Source organism: Parus major, chromosome 4, assembly GCF_001522545.3.
Source record: "Parus major isolate Abel chromosome 4, Parus_major1.1, whole genome shotgun sequence".
NCBI lineage: Eukaryota > Metazoa > Chordata > Aves > Passeriformes > Paridae > Parus > Parus major.
Genome location: NC_031771.1, coordinates 34,964,174 through 34,977,685, shown reverse-complemented (window position 1 = coordinate 34,977,685; position 13,512 = coordinate 34,964,174).

Below are 13,512 nucleotides of genomic sequence, written 5' to 3'. Positions count from 1 at the left end.
ACATTAGTTTTGTAGCAAAAGTTTCTGTCATTATTCAGAATGCAGAAGAAACTTAAAGTCTCTTTGATGCATTGCAGCTCACATCACATCATATCACTTTGAGCCACACAAAGCCATACGCTGACAGAATCAGACATAACAAGACACAATGCATCAAATCTCTTTAGTTTTATATTCAAAGTGCAAAGAAAAATGCTATCACAGAGGCTTGTAAGGCTGCTTAATAAAACTCATCACCAGAAAGCTGTGCATCCTGCGGTAGTGCTACACTTTAAGTGCTTCAGTAGAGCACTAATATGATATTTGATACCATAATGGCAGTACAAACTTACTGACGTGGTGAAATGAAGTGTTACTAAACATAAAAAGGCAACTCACTAAATAAATTTAGTGGCACAAGTTTTCTGTAAGGAGCAGTATCGGTGACATATAGTATTTTCCTCACCCCTTACCCTCCTACTGATTTTTCTGTTTACATCCCTGTTAACTGGCATCCCATTTGGAGTACATGTTATTTTCACAGTACTCCTTAAGCTGGGCTCATCCAAGAACAACCATCTGTTCACATTTTAGAGCTGCAAAAGGGTGTGATTCTTGCCTGCCCAAAGTTTCAGATTCCTTCCTAAGGGCCTTTCAGCCCTGAAATCTGTTCCTACCATTATCTACTAGGAAAACATTATGGCACATTACCCTGATTAGTTTGCCCCACTGGAGCACTTTCAAGTTTTTGAAACATAGAAGACAGCATTTAATAAGTGGCTATTTTGATGGGGTAGACTTAGTCAACTACTGTCCTTATTCTTCAATAGCACGGTTAAAGGACAGTCTTTTTCTATGATTCAGGATGGTTTACTAGCTGCCAGCTTATTGATAATAATATTCAGAGTAACAATGACACAATTATAGTAAAATCTGTGAAAATATTACCATATCTTGCAAAATTACTGTGAAATGGCACACTTAAGTGCTGAGCGTGAATGCTATGCATTTTCTCTAGAACATGACATGTAAGTTGCACAGTCTTAAAACATCCTTCAAAATGTTTATGTACAAAAGTTTCTTTATAAGAATGGGAATTCTACAGCAATTGATCAGTTAATTTGACCAAAGAAAGCAAGCAGCAAAACTGAATTATGAATAGGAGGGCTTCTCTTTTAAGAAAAAGAATCAAATGAGAACACTTGAGAGAAGTTAGGAAGATGTCATGATGATGACATATACTTGAAACTAAGGAAGTAGCTTTCGAGTTTCGAGCTGTCATTACTTCATTTACCTGTATTTACTTATCCAGTGATATAAAATACAAAAAGAGAAAAAAAAAATAGTTTTAATTAGCAATCAAGTGGTTAGAAAATTGCATTAAAATGTAGCTATCTCTGTTTTGAGAGCTTCCAGAAAGAGGATATTCATTTAATTGCAAGCTTGTTTGTCATGGTACACAAAAATGAAAGAACTAGTTGGAAAAAAAAGGTGCCCTGATTCTCCAAGAAGGAAAATAATAGAGCTTTTCAGTACATCCAGCTGATGTACTGAAAACCCTACAGAATGGCTTTGTCTGTGTGTCTCAGCACAGTTATGTCATGTTTTAACATTAAAAAGTCAATCATCTGACTTTAGTGTAAGCACCTATTGTGCTAGTGCCAAACGACAAGGTTTGTCTTTCACTCAACTTTTAGAATTTGGCTTCTTGTCTTAAAACATGGCAATGAAAATAAACACTTCTACCTTTGTAGGACGCTGATTGAAGAAATGACTCTTTAAATAGCTTTCAGCTAAAAGCAAGTTCAAAAATTGTATATTGATTCAAAAGCCACAACAGCAGTTGAAAACAAGAATCTTAGAAAGATGTGGCACTTTTAAGAGCTAAGCTTTATTCTTTGTCATCTTCTGCAATTGTACTTTTTCCAGGGCCCTTTCTGCATGAATAAAACATCTCTCTTCAAAGCTTTAATTCCTTGTATATTTACAGTGTCTTGTCATAAATAAAAACTAAGGGGGAAAAAAAAAAGTAAAATAATTCTTAGATGATTCACAGTAGTCTGTTAGTTCCTGGCACTTTGGCAAATAGAGACTATGGAAGAGCAGAGGCAGTAGCTGGACATGAATATCTCCTGTTAGCCAGGTGAAAAGAATCTTGGTTATCTTAGCAATGTGTCCACTGAGAACAAGGATTAGTGGAAAAAAAAATGACATCTCTGATAACGACATCTTCACTCAAAAGCAAGGGATTATGGAAGTATTTATACTCAGAATGGGATTAAGGAGACTCAAGAGAGGAAAAACAAACCTTTGCAGTAGCCCTGCAGTGCTGTAAAGACCTTATGGTTTAAATGCTCAGCATGAAGCTATCCATCTGTAAACAAAAATAACCTGAACTGCAAAATTTGGATGCATATCCCTGCATTGCCTCAGAAGGATACAACAAAAGACAGGGACCTGCATTTTTATGTCTATATGCTTTTGTCTGTCTCTACATAAATTAATTTCGGTGTCCTTTATGATCTTAAATTAAGTAAATTGCTGTGTGATGCTGTGTGATAAAAGTACAATAAACTACATCTTAGCAGTTAAATGAGCACATTTAATAAAAATAGTTGGAAACAATAATGACATTAAGAACTTGAGTTCTCATTGAAAAATTAATGGTAGAAATGCCTCTGGACTTTCCATGGTTTTAGAAGCAAAACTTCAAAACTGTGGAATGTACTTGAAAGCCACTGGAGCAGTCTATGAGCTATGGTCCAGTGAGCTATCTCCATGCATGCTTACAATTAGCAAGACATAGAATTCTTCTGGAGACGTGGAGTTTCCAAAAACGTAAAATACCACTTCATAATGAATATGTCCTTCCTGGAACAAAGCATGCAAGGGGAGGTAAATAAGGACTGATCAGTAAAGGAACGAATTTGGAGGAAATAAGCAGCTTCTCAGTTTTGAAGTAATTCAGAAAAAGCATTTTGCTTGATTCTTCTAAGACAAAACAACAACAACAACAAAAAAGACACTATAACCATCTCAGGAGTTTTGAAATTATAAAAGCCTGAAACAACAGACATTCAAAATGACCAATAAAAATCTCACAATCTTTTAAAGGTTTCTTTTTTTCCCCACTGATTAGAGAGTCATTCAATAGCTGAAATCCTCTATTTTAAGATTGAAGAGATTAAGACCAACCAAATTGCCTTTTAGTGATATATTTCTTAAACATTGAATTATGCTTTACTTTTCATAAATCTCAAGATTCCAACTTTAAAAGTGAGACATTCATTTATAACTTAATTATTTGATAAGATTAGAAATAAATTATTAATCCAGATCTCAAAGAAATCTTTATTTCTTTACATATTAAAAAGAATCTTTTTACTGTGCCTGTGGAAAGAAAGACATGGCAGGGAAAGAATCTACAACACATCTCCAATGGCAAGGAAAATCCATTTCCCATATCCTTCATGTCTGAAGCATTTCTCCATAAATTCTGTTGGATATCTTTCCCATTTTCTCTAGTTCCCATGTGAAATGAGCTTTATCTGACCACGAAAGGCCAGGGATGAGAGAAGAGCTAATCATCACTGTTCTGGAAGTCAGAGTATTAATAAGTTGCAATATCCATCTTGGAGCAGTACCACACCATCTTTTCTGCTCTTACCACACCAGTTCCAGGGCGAGCTTCACCCTTGCTGCATGGGGGATGTTAACAAAAGGCAAGGGCTGGTGGCAGCTGCTCACTCTAGAGAGATGTCATGTTCTCTGACTGTACAGCAAAGCTGAATGGAACACGTGGGAAGAGGTACACAACAGAGCCCATGAAAAATCAAACTCAAGTGGATAAACTTGAACACACAGCAGGGAGATAAACCGCCAAAAAGGTTTCATGTGGATATTAATCTTCTGTTAGGAGCATGTGGCTGGGTGAGTGTGTTTGAAAACCAGAGGAAGCTGATGGTCAAGAGGAAGAACAGGTGGCCTGCTGGGGTGACTTGAGAAAACAGAGAGAAAATTCCCCTGCATACAATTTACCAGCACTGACCTGGTGAGATGGTGTTCATTCAGCTCTCCACTGCTCGTTTCAGACTCAGTGAAAGTGCCATGTTTTGTTAAGCTGTTTGAGACTCAATGTTGCATCTTCTCAATACGGGTGAGAGGTTCAGAGGAATGAAATGTTCAGAAGGACTTCTAATAATGGATTTAAGTCATTCTTAGATATACCTCTGATAGAAAAAATATGAAGGTAAAGGTAGAAATAAGATTAAAGAAGGGCTGGAGAATATGAAATATGCTTCAAATTCCATATAATATGTGTGAAAAAATATAAAACCACCTTGCTTTATGAATAGCACAGATCAATAATTGTGCTGCTGAAATACATTTGTTTTTGTTGCTGGCAACAACTTTAAGATAAAGGCTGAACTTTGTATTTCTAGTTTAATGAACATCACAGAATAGCCAGATGTTCAATAAGGATTGTAAAATAAGTAACAAAGATGGAGGTTTGTCTCTGCATTGATTTGAATTTTTGTTTTTATTTTTATCTGTCAACTCATAACTCTCAAAAAAATTCTGAACTAGCAGAACTTGTTTGTCTAAACAACAAAGATATGTTGTTTAGATACAGGTCTATTAATTCTTGGAATACATAGGAATTTGTCAAGAGTCCCATTACTGAAGATTTGTGTAAGATTATTGCTATAGAATTACAGGGGTAAGAAACATATTGTCATCAATGGCTTCATTCACAATTACCATTAAATGATAATGTTTCATTTATTGTTAACTGGAGAGAGATTTCAAGCAAGTTGCAAGTTAAAAGTTCTATTTTATTTTTGGAAACTCTTAGAAGTTCAGCTTCCTGTTCCTTACATATTAATAGGACTTAGAAAAAGACTGTCCATTATAAATGTAAGGTTTTGGCTGCTGTTTACAGCCAGAATGTGTTCTAAATCACACAGAAGGGTGCATTACATCTACAGAAACACAGCAATTTTACACAAACAGAGCTTAAGCCCTAGTGGGCAGATTTGTATGACTATCATCCCACTACACTAGAACACAGAGCTGAAAACCAAATGATAGTTGTATGGCTCATGGGCACATCAATATGTGGATTTTTTTCTTCCAATGGGCCTTTCCCTTCTCAGTCAGTCCTGGGTACTTAATGCTGAAGAATAGTTAGGGAAGGGCATATCAGCATTTCAGCCTCTACAGCTCTACTTTTTGATTTGAGAAATTTTATAAAAAAAAGAATAGAGAAATGAAGAAATTTTGCTGTTTTGCTTTTTTCATAAAAGAGAAATAACGCAAGTGTCTTGAAAATAGCAATAAGCAAAAATGTACTTTACTTTTAAATTCTGTGTATTAAAGGTCACAAAGTCCATCTACATTTTGAATATCTTAACATATATTTAGGTTAGTTTCAGAGACTGCAATTTGCTATTTTAATTATATTTAATTATGTTTTTAATAAATTTTCTGTTGTGGAAACACATTGATTCCAAAGCTGCTCTGCAGTTTAAAAAATTTTGTTTGTTTGTTTGTTTATTTTGTTTTTGGTTGGTTGGTTGTTTTTTGAGTGTTTTTTAAATTTTAATGAGTGGAGGCTAGAAAACAAAAAGCATATAAGAAGAGAGAAACATACTAAAATGGAACCTACTATTGGTTCACTCAAAAGTTGCAGTATAAAGGAAGCATTGGACATTTATCTAGTTTTTTCAAGGCTTGTCTTCTTTTTCTGCCTGGAAATTAATTGGCTACTTTGACTGCTCACTTATGAGTTTTTACCTCCTCCAGCCTGGATGACATTGGTACAGATGAAGATATCTGGAAATTCTGAACAAACAGCTGAGAACCAACATTTCAGATCCACAGTATGGGTGCAGTTAAATTTACTATACACCTGGCACGAAAGCAATCCAGTCATATCTTTTAAAGAGGATATATTCTGGATGAGTTATGTTCTGGGCATCTGCAGTTCTGTGGCAGAGAAGAAACAAAGAGGAAAATCAGGAAAGCTTTGACTTTTATCTCTTGCTACCCTTACTATTCATACCTGTTAATCCCACACAAGATTTTGCTGACTTTATGGTGATGAGTAACATTCAATGTTTGTGGGATGATTCGCTAATTTTCCAGTTAGCTCATTGCATTCATGGATTCTCCCTCTCTCGCTGATTAATTCCATCCATCTCATAAATAACTGACATAATCCACTGATTCCTCTTGTATTGACTCAAACTTTTAATTTTGTTATAAATAGACTCATTTCTTTTTGGCATTCAGTCTTTCATTACACTGAAATTCTCTAGTGGTTTTAATTCAGTTTTCATATGTGCCTGGGAAATTTTAGTCAGGGAGCAATTGTCTTCAGTTAGGCTTTATTTTTAGGCTCATCCAGCCCTGTGCTGACATGTATTTGAATGAAAGAAATCTCTAAGAGGTGTGTATATGAATATTTGGTCTTACTGTTCTCTTCTGTAGCTTATAAGATAATCAAACATGCATTTTAGCTTCCACATGAATGAAGACTATCTAAAATTTCTATTTTTATTGTGGTTATTCATGTATTAGGTTGGGGTTTTTTTAGCTTATAGAAAAACGGTGGTTCAAGTCTCACGCTGTAGACTAGATTCAAAAATTTTTAAAAAATGAGGCTGGGAATACAGCAAGAATGAAATTTAATCTGGAAGATGGGAAGAAACAAATGGGGAGAAATGAGGGGAAAATGAGGAAACCTACAACTTTGTGAATTCACAAATCAGGAAGAAACTGTACAAATTTCCTTTAGCATCATGCATGAAGCCAAGTGCCTCTGTAATTCAAAGGAACTAGTAGAAGAAAAGACACTTAGCAAATTTCAAATATTAGAAACGATGAGATACAAAAGATTTCAAATTAGTCAGCACTGGGGCTTGAATATCTCAAGTGCATTACAGTTGGGCCCACAGCTATAAAGCTGAATGTGTGAGCAGAGTAGCTTTAGGGACAATGGCATACTCCTAAAGATAAGAAGTCAATCTACTCATTAACAAATGCTTGCTTACTTCACTGGGAATATCAGCACTCTGACTTCAAAGGATAATGGATTAGCCCATGTTATTTAGCTGTTCCCACAAAGATTGAATCATCCATAGCAAAGCTCTTGAGAATGAAAACAAATATCTGTGAAAACTCCACAGGATGATTTTTTAGTCTTCTGAAAAAAAACCAAACTGGGAGTCTTTTTTTTTTTTTTTCTTTTAAGATTTAATAAATAAATAGTTATGATTGTAGTGACAGGAATATCACAGTAAACATTACATGTAGACCTGCAGTCAGTTTCACATTCAGATTTGCTGCAGTACAATCAAGATATTCTGCAGTACAGAAGCTGGGAACTCTAAGAACTACTCAATAGCTCCTGTATTACTGTTAAAATAATTTTCCTCAGTCATGTGTAATATATTCACATGACAGCATCTCAATATAGTGTGTTCACAGTGGTAGAGATCAGTAGTTTTTTATGGAAACTCTTGCAATTCTGATTTTTCTGCTGTAGACCATGCAGCAACAAAAGTGAAAGTTACAAAGGAACTGACTCTTTCTGGGCTAATTATTAGATATTTTTCCCAATATTTATTCCTAATAGGAGCAAGTATATTGTTACAGGGTATCTGACTGAGTACATCTTGAAGAATTTCATTTAATCATTTCAAAATCTCTGAAGATGCACAGTGTAGCAAACTATTTTTGGGCCTAGTTATCTTTGGCAGTAGTATCAAAGATAGTTTCCTCAATGCCTGAGAGTAGAAGAAAGAAGAGTCAAAAATGTTATGCAACTTATCCATCTTCTGAACTACAAATATATGTGGTAGAAACATCAGAAAATAAATTCTTTTCTCTCTTTTGTTTCTGGAATCCCTACCTATATTTATAGGATAAAATTTCAGTGATTTCACTGAAGTAATATTGAGAATAGATATCACAGTATGGCTCTGGGAATGTAAAATCATCAGATACCCTTAAGGAAATTTATATGCCTTTAAGCAATTCAGCATTGATTATCCAAAGCAACAAAAAAGCCTATGCATGAAAATAGAAATTACTCAGTCTGGTTTTTAATGGTAATAACTTAAGTCAATGGAGCAGTAGTTTTAATATCCAAAGCCAGAGCTACCAAATAATAATTTTGGAGTGAGTTCCAAGGTATTTCTTCCTACTTTCCTCTTAGCTACACTCCGGTATCTATTTTCTTTGGTGTCCTGTGGGGCGCTTTTTCTACTGAATATGAGTTTGAATGAACTCTCTTTACAGTGTCAGAGAAGAGTTCTTAATTCTTCTCAGAGCTCTGAAATGTGAATGTATTACACTTTAGTAAGTCATAAAACTGAACAAATACTACCATGTAAAAAATAATTTTGTAAGTGAGTTTAAATATTAATGCTCTGTATGCCTTATTAAAATTCTTCGAATTAAATAAAAGTGAGTGATATTTCCCTAACAGTGTTTGCAGAAGACAGCTTTAAAGCTAACAATCTTTTTTATGCAAGAGGAAAACAAAACATGCTTAATCCAGCAAGAAAAAGAAATGCTACACAGAAGGCCAAATAGAACCATGGAATCTTTAAAGCTGGAAAAGATTTCTAAGACCATCAAGTCCAATCAATTAACCTACAATCTGGAATTCATTATGTTCTGAATATATTTTGGAAGGCTGCTATGACAAAAGCCCCATGGCCAGACACTCCAGGAGGAAAATAAGTCTTTTGACTCTTTTTTAAAAAGAGAAACAAGCTTCCACAGAAAATTTAATTTTCATAAATCAGTTATTTCTGCACATTTCCTCTACTGGCACCTGGCATGTCAGCGTCATTGTATCTGAAATGTAACTTTGGGATATAATAACCTCTTGAATAAACAGCTTATTGGGGAAACAGTTTATTTCTCAACAGTGAGAGCTTTAATTTACGTTTAATTCCTGTGTCTATTCACCTCTGTGAACAGATGCCTTTATTCACCACTATTCACCTCTATTCACCACTGTCACAGAAACAGAGTTGAGGACAGTGGAGTTGAATTGTGTCCATGGAACTCTTACATTCTCAGGAGCTCAGCAAAACTGAAACCTTAACCTCATTTAAATGATCAATGTATTGAGGGAGCCTAGAGAAAGGAGCCACATATAAAGGCAGCAGCTTAGCAAATTTGCGCCTTGAAATTGACAGATGTAAACATAATTTCTGCAGTTCCTTGCATACAGACTCTGATTTAGACATTAAAACAGTAGAACATAAGAGAGAGGGGTAATTACATTGATAGGTTTTATGCAGATATAAAAATGTTTAGTGTGTGATTAAAGAGTAATCACGATAAATGCAAAGATTGGTGGAAGAACCCTACCAATATCATCAGTGAAAATGGCACTTTTGAACTGTCTATCCTAAAGCTAGCAAAGAAGGAAATTTGGTCATTGTCCCTGATGGGAAATTCACCAAGAGTCACAGAATCACTGAATGGATGAGGTCAGGAAGGACCACACTGGGATCACCTGATCCAACCTCCCTGATTAGTCAGGGTCATCCTAGGGCACATGGCACAGGATTGCATTCAGACAGTTCATTAATATCTGCACTGAGAGACACTCCTCAGCCTCTCTGGGCAATCTATTTCAGTCCTCTCTCACCTCTGCAGTAAAGTTCTTTCTCACATTCAGTTAGAACTTCTTGTGCATCAGTTTCTGCCTACTGTGTGTTGCCCTATTGTTTGGACTAGAGAAGGCTGGTTTCTTCTTGAAACCCTCCCTTCAGTGTCAACAAAAGAAACTTTTCAACCATGAAAGCCATACAAGGTAGATGGTGTAGCTGCCTGCAGAAGTAGAGAACCCGTTAGAGGATGCAGGGGAAGTAGCATTTGGCTACTAAGTAAAACTTACTATGAGTGGCTCATGATCAGGACCAAAGGCTTAAGGATCAGGGCAGAGCCAGGAGGAGCAAGCATGGGGAAGATGCATCATTGTATGTGTTCATGTGAGTGTCAGTGAAGGAGCCAGACTGTGTGTGTGTTGGGCTGTGTGTGCAGGGTTCTGTGTGCCCTGGTGCACCTGTGTACAGCTGCACACACCTGGCTGCCTGCTGGGGGCACATCCTCACTCTTGGCAGGGCTTGGGGACACAAAGCTGTAGCACTATCACATCTAGCAGGCTGGAATGTGAGAAACCCACATGTGAAGCAGAAAAATCACACACAAAGGACCCTCTAACAATTTAAAGTTAGGGAGGGTATGTTTATTAAGGCCAGGTGGCACTCAGAGTCACCTCTCAAAGACCTGCATGCCCACCTTCATTCCTTATTTATTCCCCACAGTTTTACATATGCATAGAATTACACAATACATTTATACATATTCATTGCCTCTGCCCACTCCCACCTCATAGGGCAATGAGCGCCACACCCCTCTGAGCATGCTCAGTTCTTCTTTTGGAATGAGTTTGGGGTCCTTTTTCATGAAGTCTTCCTCAGGCTTGAATTTTTCAGCTGTGTCCTGCTGGCAGTTTTCCAGGTCCTCTTGGACGTAGTTGAGATCCCTTGCCTGCAGGTGCAGGCACGGATCCTTCCTTTCCACAATAGTCCATCCTTCTTGTCTCCTTCTACAAACACAGCTTAAGACAAGTAAATGGTATGTAGTCATATTCTAATTAAGCTTTAAGACAAGTAGAATAATATATATATCCTCAGTCTATTAATTTCTTCTTGGCAATCACTGGCTGTGTATTCCTTTTGCAAGCAAAGGGTGTATAGCCTAACCACACAGTAATTATTAACTACTTATATTTCTCTTATCTTGGATCCTTCTTTTATAGATACATATATATATAGCTAAAAGATATAGATATCTTTTATATCTATATATATTTTATTTTATATATTTTCTATATCTATCTATATATATATTTTTACTTTGAATTTCTTCAAGTTATTCTAGTTAAAATCTTAATTTCTTAAATTTCCTAATTCACATGTAGTCTGAAGTCTGCCTTTAAGATTAGGTGTATATATATGTGTATGTGTATATATATATATATATATATACACATATAATATATATATATACATATAATAATATATTATGTATATAACCTCTGCTCTTAAGTGCCTTTTGCCTAACAAGAGGTGTCCTTTGTGCACTGCCCCACACTGTGTGTATGTGCTGTAAAAAGGGTAAGTAGGAAAATGCAGAGCGAGATGGAGGTGTGTGGTAGTTCTTCCTATGAAGGAAATACAATTACCTTAGATTTCTTGTGCCAGCATATTTAATTGCTGAAAGGTATCCCTCATTTATCTGCTTCTCCCTTTTTGCTGATGTTTTCTCTTGGTAGAAAGGTTTTATCTTAAAAGCTAATATTGGTCCACATGTTACAGTAAGAAAAAAGTGATAACGATAAGAAGTACCACCATTTAAATGAACAATACTACTATCTGACTAAAATGTCACAGCCGTAAATATGAAATTAAATGCATATTTAGCAGTTGTAAGGAACAGCATGCAGTATATTAGTCTAAAAATGTTCATATTGGTAACTGCCATTTCTACACAAAGAACTTTATCACTGCTCAAATTAGTTCCTCTTTTTTCCTTGTGTTTGCTATCTTTGCACAGTCATACCCACATTAATATCAGTATTTTTACTTGCCAAAACATGCCTTATTCTTTCATTCAATGTAGGTAATCCAAATGTAAATCCATGCCTGCAATGAGATTTTTACTCTTTTGAATATTAATAATTGAATCTGTACTTTCTAAATGTGAGCAATGCTTCATAATAAATCTATGATAAAACTGAGCTCAGCTGCAGCTTCTGCATTGTATTGGCCATGTGAATGTGCAAGCTATGGTCATCTCATCAAAACCATTATGTACAAAAAAAATGAAGAATATGAAACAGAACACTGTCTTTACATAGTAAATATCATTAGCACCAGCTGGGCCCTTTGCTTATGAGTAGTTACAGAAACATTTTTGGAATTATCATAATCCCTCTGCTTTTAAAAAGGCCAAAATTAGTACACAAATAAATGTAATATATTTGGTGAGAAAAACAGTGAGACAGTGAGACTTTACTCTCATGAAAGGACCAGGATTGTGCAGGTCCTTCAGGCAGATTTAATTGTGCGTGTATATATATATATATATATATATATATATATAGGATGGATTTAACTGTCTAAACACTAACATCTTTTTGAGATGTTTTTAGGGCAGTCTCAATGGCCTAAATCTGCTATTCTAGAAAGGTACAAGTTTCTGGTAAGGACTGTGTTGTACCCACAGGTTTGTGCAGCTATCTTGACTATCTCGGATCGTCTTGGATGCACTGGTAGCTGTGTTTAGGTGACTGATTTGATCTGGTAGTCAGTACACTGAAGGAGCTCATCTTACTCTGATGCAGGCACATGAGATGAGATTTGTTTACATAAATACAACCTCCTTGTAAACTTTTAGACAAACAAGCGTCAAACTAGCAGCTGGTCAGCTAAATAACTCTTTAGATTCTTCTAAACTCATTTACCATATCCCCATTGATTATGGATGTATGTCCAGTTGTCAGAGAATTCGTCATTAAAGGTATTTCCCTCAAGCAAATATTTCTTATTTGATATTTTTCATTATTCAGGTAAATTGAGTCCTTTGTTAAAATAAGTCGATAATTGTATAGTTAATTTAAAATAAATGCATTACACAGTATAACACTGCAACACTGAACCACCCTAAAATGTGTTTTTTAATCACTTTGCCATAAAATATGACTCCATATGTAGAGAAAAATGTAATTTTTCAATATTGGTCTATGACTTGTGCCATGTGTTTCATAGTTCATAAGTATAAATTATAAATAATTCTCCTCCAAAAAAAACCAACAATCTAAAAACACACAGGAACAAACACACAGGAAAAATACCCCAAACAACAAAAAAGCCCCACATTGATACTTTTTATAGATACTTCAGTTTAACTTTTACATGGACTGCATATTTCAAGGGAAAAAAACTCTGTTATGAGTATTGCTTAATTCAGTTTTTTACCATAAAGGATATTTACAAGGAAGTAGAAAAACTGTATTTTAAAAGTTGACAAGTAACTGCAGAAGATTAATCATGTGTTTCTCATACACAAAGAAAATGCATATTGGAAACAAAAATTAATAGTTGGTGGGCAATATGTTTATCCTATGGTTATTCTTGAAACTAAGAAACCACAGTATAGATACTTAGTTTAAAAACATCTGAGCTTTTGCTGAAAATTTGTGTATTAAGTAATTTGCACCTTCAAATGGAAATTAAGATAGAAATTTTAAGATAACAATACAAGCTTATATTAAGAAATTAATTTTTTATAAGCACTTGGTAGGATTTATCAGAACTTTTTTTAAAAATATTTAAAATATCTAATAAATATATTATCATGAGAAACAATAAACAATTACTTTGGAAAAGTAAGCTGAAAACAGCGTTACAGACTTTGCTCAATGCAACATCCATGAAATTT